At 38.7% G+C, this 12,597-nt stretch overlaps 1 long non-coding RNA gene across 1 annotated transcript; it reads right to left on the reverse strand.

The window, feature by feature from the left end:
• Positions 1–4,604: 4,604 nt before the first annotated feature.
• LOC148651857 (uncharacterized) lies at positions 4,605–5,803 on the reverse strand. The gene is made up of 2 exons (XR_015925068.1): positions 5,673–5,803; positions 4,605–4,732 (listed from the first exon to the last, which is right to left on the reverse strand). It is a non-coding gene; the product is annotated as an uncharacterized LOC148651857 (long non-coding RNA).
• Between the last annotated feature and the right edge of the window lie 6,794 nt (positions 5,804–12,597).

Genomic DNA, 12,597 nt, shown 5'->3' on the forward strand with positions numbered 1-12,597 from the left:
AGAAAGAAGCATTTCATCTGCGCCTTTTAGACACACTGGCCAAGTTTCATGTCTTGAAGACATTTGATGCTACTCCATCGCACTAGCTAAGTTGCTGAAATTCTGTGAAAACCTATTTTATCTTTATTGTGCGGGGAATTTGCATTGGAACATGAACAGCATGGCATCAGAATGACATTTTACATGTTTACACAAGACTCCCAATGTTATCTAATATACAGCCTCCTTTATTGTGCTGTACCAACAGGATGTCTCTGTAAATTAAATATTACATGTGAATGAGCTGTCACTATTTAAAAACCATCATATTTGCTTTGTTATGCAAACAATCCTTGACAACACTCAGCATGTGAAATATATATATATTTGAAGTGGAAACTGGAATGTAGAATCAATTCATTGTGTGTCTTGCTGACTCAAACTTCTCAAGTTTGTGAAGGCATGTTTACATTTTAGAAAACAGCACTGACGTACGATTTTTAGGAAGCTGATTTGCTCTTCGTGTAATACTTCACAATTTGGTCCAAATGGACCCAGAGCCAACTGTATGTTGGCTGCGTTGTAAACCCAGGCAGATTTGTCACTGGGGGTCCCCTAATGTCGGCTATAAAACACGGCTGTTTCAATTTAAACTTTTTGGTTTGCAATGCAAAGCAGGTGTGTTCTGCCTTGGAGATGAAAGTGCTGTAATTACTTGCAACTCTTGAGTTCAATGAGAATGTGGCTTGATTAGAACAAGTCTGAGCATCCCTCTGTGCTCAGTGACATTAGAAAGTTTAACCATTTATGTCACGTAAGAAATAGGCACTTCATATACTTTTTTTTTCATATTCCCACAAATTCCACTTTCTTTAAATCATGGTGGGCACATAAGAAAATAAACCCAGTATTGACACTCAATATTCTGTAGGAGATGATACACCTAACTGTTTCGTTTCACTATAGATAGATTTCACTCTTCAGTGGAAATTGTAAGGCTAAGGTGCTGGTATCTGGGTAGTGAGTTTGTTCCGTGCTCCTATTTTGCCCTTTTTTTTACAAAGAAAAACTAATTAGTAAGGCATGACTGATCTGCTGTTAATCTACTCCATGCTATGCCTTACTGAACAGACCCCGTGGGGACAGAGTGAGCTGAGAGACCTGCGCGTTTGAAATATTGAGATATTTGATATACTGGTGCCACTGCCACAACAGCATCTAAATGGAAAAATAACCACTGGCAATTACCATCCCATTTTGCCCCTTTGAAGTAATGCAGAAGCGAAACCCCTGAATTTCCTTTTTTAATTTCTCAACTGCTTGTGCTGCTGTCCCTGGGGAATCTCTGATACGTGCTATAGCCCATGCTGAAACAGGGCTGGGGGACAGTACATACCTTAACACTGCCTGTCCTTCTATGATGCAACAAGCTTTCTCTTTCTGAGCTGAGAGACAGGTTACATTGATAACCACATGGAAAGCAATTGATAGACCTTGCTTTTATTTTCATTTTCATTGCAGGCTTATTCCAATCTCTGAGTAAAATAAAGCCACACAAAGCGATTGAGTTTGTGTTATACCACATAATCAAATGCAAAGTTTTGTAGCAATCCCTAAAGTGACTTCAATAAATATTTCGCAAAATTATTTTTTTCCAGGACCTTCCAATATATTTAAAAAGAACAGCATCCAATAAATTGCTGTTGCTTTTTAAATTGATTTACAAGCATTGGATCCTGTTAGACATTAAATGCAGAACATAGTTTGAAGAATTGTCCTTCGACCAGGAATCTGTGGTGACATAAAAAGGGTTTCAAAACAGAACACCAAGCAGAAAATGGAACTACAGCTTTCATGGTCTGGTGAAACAATGGCTAATGACATGAAAACATCAGATTTAATAGTTTTCAGGTTAGTTATGCATAAGTTAAAATGCATGTTACTTTGTCTATGAAGAGAAAAATGTTACTTTGATAAAAACTTTGAAACCAGATTACAATTTTATCAGTTTGTCTGTCTTAGTCACTGTTGAAAGCAAAAAAGGTTTATTTGTTAAAATTCTGCATAATAATACATAACATGATGGTGCAGTTTTTGTGGAATTCATATACTTAATATGTGCCTTTTTATGGGAAGATAACCAGTACATGAAGGCTGTCTACAGGGTCATTAGGCAGGGAAAGCAGATTTGTTTTTGAAAAAACTTTAATCTACAGAATAAACAAGCCTTCATCTTTTTCAGGTGGATACAGTTTTGCATCACAACTCCTACAGTAGCGCATTACAAAGAGAGGTTCGTCAGCATTCTCTCTAAATGTTGCAAAATAAATCCTGAAACCATAAACTCCAGATTTCTAGATTCCACCTGGCTTCGGGTTTGAATAGCAGAAGATACAAAGAAGGCATCTGTTCAAATAATAGGGGTCTAATAGGTAGCAGAACTTCAGGATTAGAAGAGAGCACTTGTTCAGCGGAATCCACCCTAATCCATGATCTCATAATGATTTCCTGAAGACAGTAGTGAGCTGTGGAGACCTTTTGAGAAATGAAGCAACACCCTTGGTTATTCAAACAGACCCTCAGACCTCACGCCTGTTAATCGGGACTCCTGTTCCTGGATCAGAAACACAATTCACGCACTTGAAAAAAGCCGAGCTGAATGACTAAATCCCAACAACTCAGGACACAGGTGTCCAGTTTGTTTTACTAGTTTTCTGTATGTCCAGTGGATTTTTTTAAATCCACTTTTACACACAGGCATACATATTGTCTTTGCAATTTGTGTCCAACTTCCTTCGTGTCTTATTCTTATGTAAAGTGGAAGACAATCAAGCTGTAAGAAGAAGAAAATTAAAACTGGATTTCCAAAGACTCAATGTCCAGACAATACGCTTACATCAGAAAGACTTCTGTACACCAAAAAGTTATTAATAAACCTGAATATTATGGCGCTCTGTGTCCAACAGTGTAAAATCTCTTTCCGTCCTTGACTTGTGTACTGAGGGGCAGCAGAGGCCTTCTTGGCAGTGTTCAGAGAGGCCATCATGGTGATAATGTGATGAGACCATTGGAAGACCCCTACAGTACCTCATGAGGCTACCAGCTGATACGACCCGCAGACAGTAAGATTTAAGTTTTGCTTGTTTGGCCTCTGTCTCTGTAATTGTGTTTCCATTGTGCCGCTGGAATACTTACACAAGAAATTCATACTTGGGCTTATGAAACAGTTTGGAAATTTGATTCGTTTTTTGTTTCACGCTTGGTCTTTCCATAATCCCATGTGGTGTCAGTTGTTGTGTGGCCACTCAAACGCTGCTAGCACACTAGTTTTCCAGTCAAGGTTTCCTTGAACTGTTTAACCCCTTAACTGGCAGATTTCTTAATTATTTTGTGTAAAAATGCAGTGTAAATTCCTCGTGGTGAAAATATCCAAGCTTTTTGCACCGTAGTGTAATGGTTCATAGTTGATTGATGAATGGAGTCTAAGCACAATAAATAAGCCAAAAAAACAGTTTTTCCTGGCAGAACAAGATTTAAGAGATCTGTGTAAGTTTGATTTATGTTACATTATGAATAAGAATAAATTCTACTGAGCGCACAATACCTCTCTTTTCTGGACAAAAGGTGTCCAGTGCTGTTCAATGATTGAATGCTGTGATTGACAGGTCAGGAATAGGCGATTTTGTTGTAATGCAGAGAAGCCAAAAAAGGAGCTACAACAGGATTTTCTTTTCACTCAGGAGATTATTATAAATAAAGTAGAGAGCCTGGCACACATGTGCAGACAAAACTGGTGTTTGCAGTTTTGACAGATCAGTGAAGAACAGGGAAATTTAGGATACATTTTGGAGAAATGGAGTTCTACATAAACTGCATTTACTTATGTAAAATGTTACAGTGTTTCAGAGCTCAAGGAAGCATGTCGCAGAAATAGAGAAGGATATGAGTGCAGATCCTGGTTGATCGGTAGAGATCAAGGCTGGCTGTGGGGCAAGAAATGTGTTGAAATCACAGTGGAAATGATAATAATGCCTTTTGGCTTAAATTACTTGTCGTGACTTTTGGTTTCTCAATAGAAACTGTATTATAAAACTATTTTACTGTGAGCAAACACAAGCTTAATACATCATGCAGAGAAAATGTATTTGTCCTATTTGCACAGTACTACATTGGCCAGGTGACCTTTCCTGACTGCTATAACTTTGCTTCTCTTCTAAGAAACAAGTGCTGTAATGACACCACAGTTTACTGCATCAGTGAGCAAACGCTTATTTTATTTGTATGCAGAAGTATTGGCAGTTGATCTCTGACTTTACATTCCAGTTAACCTTTTCACAACTTAAAAAAAATTCTTGGCATGTAACCAGGAGTCCTATCTCCCATATGCTCTCTCAGATAGCCTTCTGTGGTAAGTGAGTGTGGGCTCTGTTTTGGTATACTGTGTTCCAATACATGACTGGGGCTAAAACACCCTTGTCGCCTGTTGACTTCAGCTCAAAAATTAGGATTACCTTCACTTTAATCATTAAATCATTAAAGGATCCATCATCTCTCAATACTAGGGATTTGTGACTTTATTGGATTCAAATAGGTTTTATTTTAACAAGCCTCACACACAAAATGAGTTAGTTTGGCATTCCTAATTTTATTTTTGGTTTAGGGAGGTAATGATGATGATGATGTTATCCGGTCAGTCGGATCCGACTCTCGGCGATTCTATAGGCCATCTCTCGCCACGCTTTCCGGTCTTGGACTTTTAGGGAGGTAATAGAATTATTTAAATCAGATTTCTGCTTGCTCCAAAAAACATCTTCTTTGTTTGCCTATGTCTTAGCCATTGAAACCAAGACCGTATGACATAACCCTATCTGTGAAGGACACTGATATTATTAACATGTTTAATCAATTGGATTTAGTGACCTGCAAATGCAACGATAGCTGATTATGAGAAATGTGTGAACTCGAATGACTATGCATTCTTATGTCAATCATGTAATGCCACTGGAATCAAATGGCTGAGGTATTAATGAGTGAATAATTGTTGAGTTTCTTAATCTTGTGTTTACAGTCAAAGTTCAATTTGTTGAGACTGAATAAAATTGTGATTCAGCGGGTGATCTTATCGCATTTGCACAGCTGTTAGTCTCAAGTGCCAAAGCCTGGGCCCCCCTTTCTCTCCGGCTCTGAAATAGATAGGTGGCACAACAAGTACATATTTAAAGTAAAGCCACAGGAAAATGTGTAGATTAGTGCTGTGATAGCACATGTTACTATTGAGCTGGTCCAGTGTTTTTAGCTGGAAACACAACTCATAAATAATGTTTTACAAAGCTGTTTTCATATTTCTCCAAGTTATTAAATAGCCAAAGCACCGTCAATTCAACATAAAGGATTCAGTACATGGCTAACCTAATGAAGTCGTTGCTGTCAAAACAGGTATTAGATGCAGTTAGGCATCAGAAGGATGAATGCATTTTTGTTGCAGCTATTTAGACCAGCTGTGGGTTGGTTCATTAGAGTCAAATTAAAATGACGTGGAGTTGCAGTTCAGCACAGGCCTCATGGGGGACTGGGGCATTTTGTCCTTGGAGTGGATATTGAGCGAAAGGTGTAACAAAACGGAAAACGAGGCCACTTTCTCCTGTCAAGAAGTCGGCAAGAGCTCAGAGGGAACGATCCTGCGGCTGACTCACCTGACAGCCTCCACCCCTTTCTCTCTCTCTCTCTGTCAGCAGGGCCGACTGGACGGTGCATGTTGTGGCAGGGCTGACTGTCTGCTTCCTGCCGAGGAATCTTTGACTTTGAGGTTGAGTGCAGCGCTTCGATTGGGCTCTGTACGGAGGCGCTGCACAGTGAGGGTGGGGTCCACTAGCACACCTAGCTGAAGTTTCTCTTTGTGGATCGCCTACGCAATAAGAACAGTAAACAACATGGATCATATTGCACCTAGTGCTCCAACGCTGAAAGTGCCCAGCTAGCGTCGGAATGCACAGAGCTGGAGAAGCGAATGCTGCTGCAAATGAAATGGGACTTTGATGAAATAGAAACCCATCTTTTTTTCTAGAAAATGCACAAAGAATGTGCTGTCCGTCTGCTCGAAACTTTCATTTTCATTCACAATTTAATCAATACATTACATTTGTAATGTATTCTACATTTGGTAGAAATGGGTGGTTCATGTCATCTAGTTGCTGTTTTTGCAATTTCATCGTACATGGAATTCAGATCAAATCCTTTATACACTATTACTCATGCACAAGAATATCACAAGCCTCAAACTTGATATAATTGCACAGAAGGAAAAATCAGAAAAAACCTAAGCTTTGAAGGTGTTGTTAAGATGTGCTTTACAATCCGCAGAGGCAACAGCTCTCTGATTTAAGCCTCCCTCAAATGCCATGGCTCTCCTGTTGCCCTGCTTCCAGTATTATATGGAAATAGATTTTAGCTAGCAAAATTCCTACATTTCCTCATGTCGTCCACTTCTGTCTCGTGAAATGTCTTTTCAGGAGCTGTTTTTGCTGAAATATCATGTTGATGCGACAAGTCTAAAGTCTAAGCATGACTTCTACAAAAGAAGATGTTTCAGTTGACATCTTTGTGGAACATTATATATAAATTATGGGCATGTGAATATTTCTCGATGGAAATATATAAAAGAATTGGAGAGTGATGGGTGTTGTCTCAGTGTTGTAATCCTCATGGTTCTGAAGCTATGCCACAGGGCACACCTGTGGTGTACCAATCAAAAGTACAGAGGGAATCATCTGATTGATGGGACTGCTTCCAGCTCTAAATGCAGATGAATTATCATCAAAGAATGTGCATTAAAGCATTAAGTAGTCAATCTTGGCTTTTGTTCATGGTTACAGGCTTATGTTTAGCCCCAGTTTATGTACAGTACAATTAAGGTTTCTAGCACCAAATTGTCTTTCTTGATCCAAGTTCTGACGTATATTCTTCTGCATGATCTTACCTAAAGGCATCTTAAAATGTACATCACACTAAAGAAACACTGAAGTAGGGGTATCGTATCACAGAAAACAAAATGTGATCAATTGAAAAATAAGGGGACTCTGACATGACACGAAAGAAGACGCAGAGGACAGGCTTTGTTCCTGCCGCTGGTATGATGGTCCTAGTGGTGAGCTGCGTAGAGTAAAAAAGAAGGGATATTTGAAAAGAAAAGTAAGTGGCATTTCCAAACTGTCAAATTTAATATAAAATTAATATATAGCACATACGTCAATACCAGGATGAACCAGTAACATCTCAATGTGGTGTAGACTCATTCAGCCATCTCAAGTAGTCAAAGGCAAGGTTGTAACACAGTGTTATTTTTTATGTCAATGAACATCACAGGCATTAATCCTGGTACACGTTGGGCCTGTCTACCACACAAGTAGCTCATCAGCAGGATTAGTCGTGTTGAACAAGAGCTGCCATTTCATTTGAGCTATGGATGACAAGTTTAAAGCTAGTTAAGAAAGTCCATGCAGAAGAATTGGAAAGCTTTCCAGCTGTCACAGACTGACAAAAGATGAGAATGCTTTTCTGTTAAAAATAACCATTGAATCATCATTTCTTATCGCTGGCTTCACACGTTATTCTGGTGTACTTTCTTTTTAGTGATCTTAAATCCATGTTTTCAATGGCTGGGATAATTTTTTTTAAGTTTGACAACAGTGGAATGAAGACAAGAGACTTCAGAGAGCACATAAAATGTGATTTCCAATCTTGGACAGAAATAAAAAAAAATGACTTCCGGTCCTGGACAGAAATATCTGTTGCATTACTGGATACTCTTCTGTATTCCAGTGTATAAGTTTTATGAATGACTGCTTTGATCATGTAAAAGTACAAAGATGTTTCTTCATCTTAACTGAATGTAACCTTCATTACTGTACGGAAGGACATGGTGGTGATGGGTTAAGTGTCAGACTTTTATTTCAACAAATGAACTTTTTAGGGTGGTGCACTTGTAGATTACATCATAGAAGACATCTTGTCTTGCATGACTTCATAGCTTGCTCGCTTCCTGAAAACCCCCTTTGGAGGCACGTGCAAATTTGTCTTTTTTTTTACTGCACTGTCCAAGACGTGTCTCAGGAACGGCAGGGAGAGCTTGTGACAATCTGTCTCAGTTATGTTCTTGGCTTAAGCACAAACACCCTAATAGGTTTGGAATTAATTGCATCTGAGAGGCAGGCATTTCCTTACCATCCACGAGGGGACCCATTTCATTCTGTTAACACAGTCTCCATCAGTTAACCTCAGATCTTAACTCGGCAGTCGGCATCGCAGCAGAAGCCAGTTGTGGTCAGACATTTCATGCTTCGGTGGCTGGTAAGGTTTTCGCTGATGGTCCACTCCTGGAGCCAGCTTGTTTTCCCACACACACTCACAGGCATGAAAAAACAGCGTAGGAGGAGAGGAACAGGGACTGTGGCAGACTTCCCTCTCTCTGGGAGACCCCACAGGGTGAAGCTTCATGGAAAGGTTGTTTTCAGTGAATCCACTTTGGGCCTTAGGGACAAACTCCACCATCTTTGGGGGAAAAAAAACTGTATTTTTTATCTCCGTGTCTGTGTAAGGGAAGTCTCCAAGAGAAGTTTCTATTACCGTCTTCAGGAACAAGAACCTTATGCGTTTCCTTCAGCTAGGCAACACAGAACTCTCATTCAAAAAGCTGCTGTGCACTGGCAGCAGATTTATCTGCTGCAGGGGATGCTTTATGTACATGAAAATAAAGTAAAAATGTATTTCAATCTCTACAATCTTGCTTTTCAGCATAAACTGAACCTCTGCTTCAATTTCAGCAGACGGCACACTGGCATAGATTCAGCTACATCAGTGCTCAACCCTTACCTCTATGTTTAAGATATTGTTTTATCCAATGTGTTAGTGATTTATATTTTAATTCACTAATAGTTCTGAATTTTCAGGCATCACAAGAGTTCTGAAATGCTCTGCCGTGAATCATATTAGAGACCCACTGTCTACAAGATACTTGAAGACATGACTTTACAAAATGTTATCATGTTTAAAAAATTGACTTAAAGGACCTGTGTGCAGTGTGAGTACAAGCTAGTCATGAACAACTAAATGCAAATCCTCCATGTCAGCACTCCTGGTTCATTAATTGCTATTTACTCTGAACATATGCCTTTTTGGTCTTCTCTCTTCAAGGCATTCTCTACCCTGTCAGAACTGTGTATTCACTTAACTCTGGAAAAGTGTCTGTTCACTCTTCTCTGGACTGTTTCCAGAGCAGTGATATCTTTTTTTTTTGTAATATGGTGATAAAAACTGTATGGAGTATTCTATAGAAGGACTTATAAGTGCATTATAACACTCTTCTCTTCTTATAACAAAAGAAGACACGGTTATCTATACCCTGTATATTTCTTATACTGTGCTTGCCTTTTTATTGCTTCTCCACATTATCTAGCAAATGGAAAGAGTGTAAACATGAACATCTCAGTCCTTTTCACAATCGGCCTTTTCAGCCTCAGTGTTTCCTATCTTATATTTGTGATTTATGTTTCTGCAATGTATATATAGCACTCTTCCCTTCACTTACAGAAATTAAGAAAAGCAGTGGCCCTAATACAGTTCCCTGTGGTTCTCCGCTAATTTCATCAAAACTTGAGCGCCCACCCCTTATCAGTACTCTGTTTTCAATTAACTAATTTTCTCAGCAGAATGCCGTATATTGCCTTTGAACACCTACTGTCTGCAATTTGAGGCAGTAATCTTTAATGAGGAAAATAACTGAAAGCCTTTTGAAAATCTAAATATTCCACGTTATGTGCTCAACACCATTTATTGCTGTCACTTGTTCAAAGATGTGCAGTACATTAAGCTTAGAATAGGAAGGTTTGCTGTTAAGTAGTGCTTTCCAGATAAAACCCCACAAATCACAAAAGCCTTTTGGGTGTGTGGTTCATTATTAGTTTTCTAAGTGGTTGACAGATTAGTGTACACAAGCATCGCTTAAATCACAACAAAATACTACATTGAATTTTGCCGAGACCTTACAGGTCAAGATCCAGACACACCCTTGTAAAACCAAAAGTAAGGGCAACATGTCTTCAAGCAAACTGACCAGATAATCTGTAAATGCTTCTTTGTTGCTTTTCATGAAGATTAGAAGAATAAAGATGTTTTTTTTCTCTATTAATCACAGTTACACTCTTCTTAGCTTTTAAGAAAGGGTGGTTGTACTCTGTGGTCCTGTAAATCCCCAACAGCATGCTCTATGCTAGCTTGTTGTTTGGACAGGGAAGCTCTTGCATGTTTATTCAAATGTGCTGTTTGGCATCCAACATTAGTGGTTACTCAAGAAAATCTTTTTATCTGATGCGCTCCATAACAGTTAGGTAGAATTTGAGGTGAGTTAAGTGTTTGGTCTCATTAATCATATTGTAAATTAACTCTAAATTAACTCCAGTCCAAATTGCACATCACTTTTGCTAAGATCACCTCATTTTCTGGCATGGCTTAGAGCCAAGTTAAACCAATACAAATTTTTATGATGCTGTCAAAAGCATGTTACCATTGCAAGCAGATACATCTGCAAACTGTGACCAGAGAGAAACTTTGGCTCCATGAAAACATGTAATTAGTTATTTGACATAATGTAATGCCTGAAAATGCCAAAATTCATAATGAAACTGGAATTTAAAAACCCAACATATCTTTCATTTCATACAAAAATTGGATACAAAGGAGGACTTAAGCAGTTAAATGCAGATTATATTCTTCCTTTGGTTCTTTGTGCTAGGAACTACAGTAGATTCGTATTCGTTCAGTAGAAGTCAGTTTAATTTTTTTTACCAGCATCCTGTGCAACGTGAATAATCTGAATAATGTGTCAACTTGTGAATCCAAGTCACATCCGACCCAATTTATGACCTCAAAGGTGGGTGTTTACTTTGGTCCCTGTCCAAGACAAACATCCAGCTTCTTAATCGTTATCACTTGAGACAAATAGAGGATGCAACATGGGAAATGTATGATGTTCAGTACATTTAACTCCTCCCAGCAACGGTATCACAAGGACCCTTCCCAGTTAGGAGTTAAGAGGCAATAATGATATTTCTTTTGTTGAGTTCCACTGGGATTCTATTAGGCTACGTCTATGTATATATTCAACATCAGGCTAAAGTAGTTTATTCAATGTAGCATAGGGAAATAAATGTGAATAATGTGTTGTTTTCTAAGACAGAGTCTTATGCTTATGATGGTCAGTGACTTGGCTAAACCCTGGGAGGAAACCAGATTTCAGTTCGTTTTAAATATTCATGCACGTACGACACATTATTTTCCTATTTGGCACTGACACTATTTGGATGATAAAAAGCATCATAAAGCTTGTTAGATGAAAAACTTCTTTCACTCTTCTGGATTGTGTAATGCTGGATTCATTACACACATAAACAATATGACTTAGATTGCACAGTATGTAATGAGATGCTATTAGCTATTGTTTTGTCTCTAAAAAGAATCCCCATTTTACCTATACCTTCCATACTTTAGGTATACCACATAGAGCTCTGCAGATTTATGGCATTTCTGTGTCAGTCTGTTTATTCAGTAACTATCTGAAATGGCCTGTACCTGTCCTTACTGTTCCTTTTTACAGTCACTTTTGTTTTGTTTAATTGGCTTTGTAATGAGGTAGCCCTGCATGCACTTAGGGCATGTAATCACAAGAAAGCATGGGGATTTCAGATTGGAAAAGGAAAAGAGCAGAATGCTTTAGAAGTGCTAAGAGGAGTGCAGTTCTAGATAGTAGTGTGATTATTACAGGTCACCTCAGAGCCCTCGGGGAGACTGGTGGCCTCAACAGCAGATTAAAATCTGAGTCACAGTGGGAACTGTGAAGATTCCATCAAAAATAAAAACTTGTTCTTTTTGACAAACTTGCTGTCAGTGGGGAAAAATAGCTACATTTATAAGGTCCCTGCATAAATCCACACGAGTTAATTTTATTAGATTCTATCAAATCAGGACACAATTAGGACTGATTTTCTGTTTTGCAGATCTCGAAGATGTGCATCTGTACAGATAGCTGATGCATGGACTGATCTTGGGAGGTGTTTGTGCCAATAGCTTGTACTGTTAGTGGTTGTCGATGCATTTTCAGAGTCAGTATCATAGAAGCAGTTTCGGGTGACTGTTGTCATTAATTACACCTTAGAAAAATCCCGGGAAAACTATATCCAAATCAGAGTCTTCACCATTTGATTCAAGAAAGACCCATTGCCACAGAGGACAGATACATCAATTTGAAAGATTATCACTGTAATCTGGGAATTTGATCAAATAATAGCCTAGAGCCACTAGAATGAATGAAATGATGGAGTACAGTATCACATTTGGTATTTACTACCATACAATAAGTTGAGTATCTTGATATGGTATCTTTACACAGCAGGGTAAAACACAACTGGAAGAAAGGGAGCTGTTTATCTGAAGACACACAGGTCCCACTATACAGGCTTGTGTCTAGCCTGCAGCACCTCTGTCCAAACCTCTGATTTTTATCATCTCCTTGCAGGAGCTCACACTAGATAGCCCTGGGGAGACACTTATTTATCACTTCTTTTAGAT

This window comes from Lepisosteus platostomus, chromosome 11 (assembly GCF_059453375.1).
Source record: "Lepisosteus platostomus isolate fLepPlt1 chromosome 11, fLepPlt1.hap1, whole genome shotgun sequence".
NCBI lineage: Eukaryota > Metazoa > Chordata > Actinopteri > Semionotiformes > Lepisosteidae > Lepisosteus > Lepisosteus platostomus.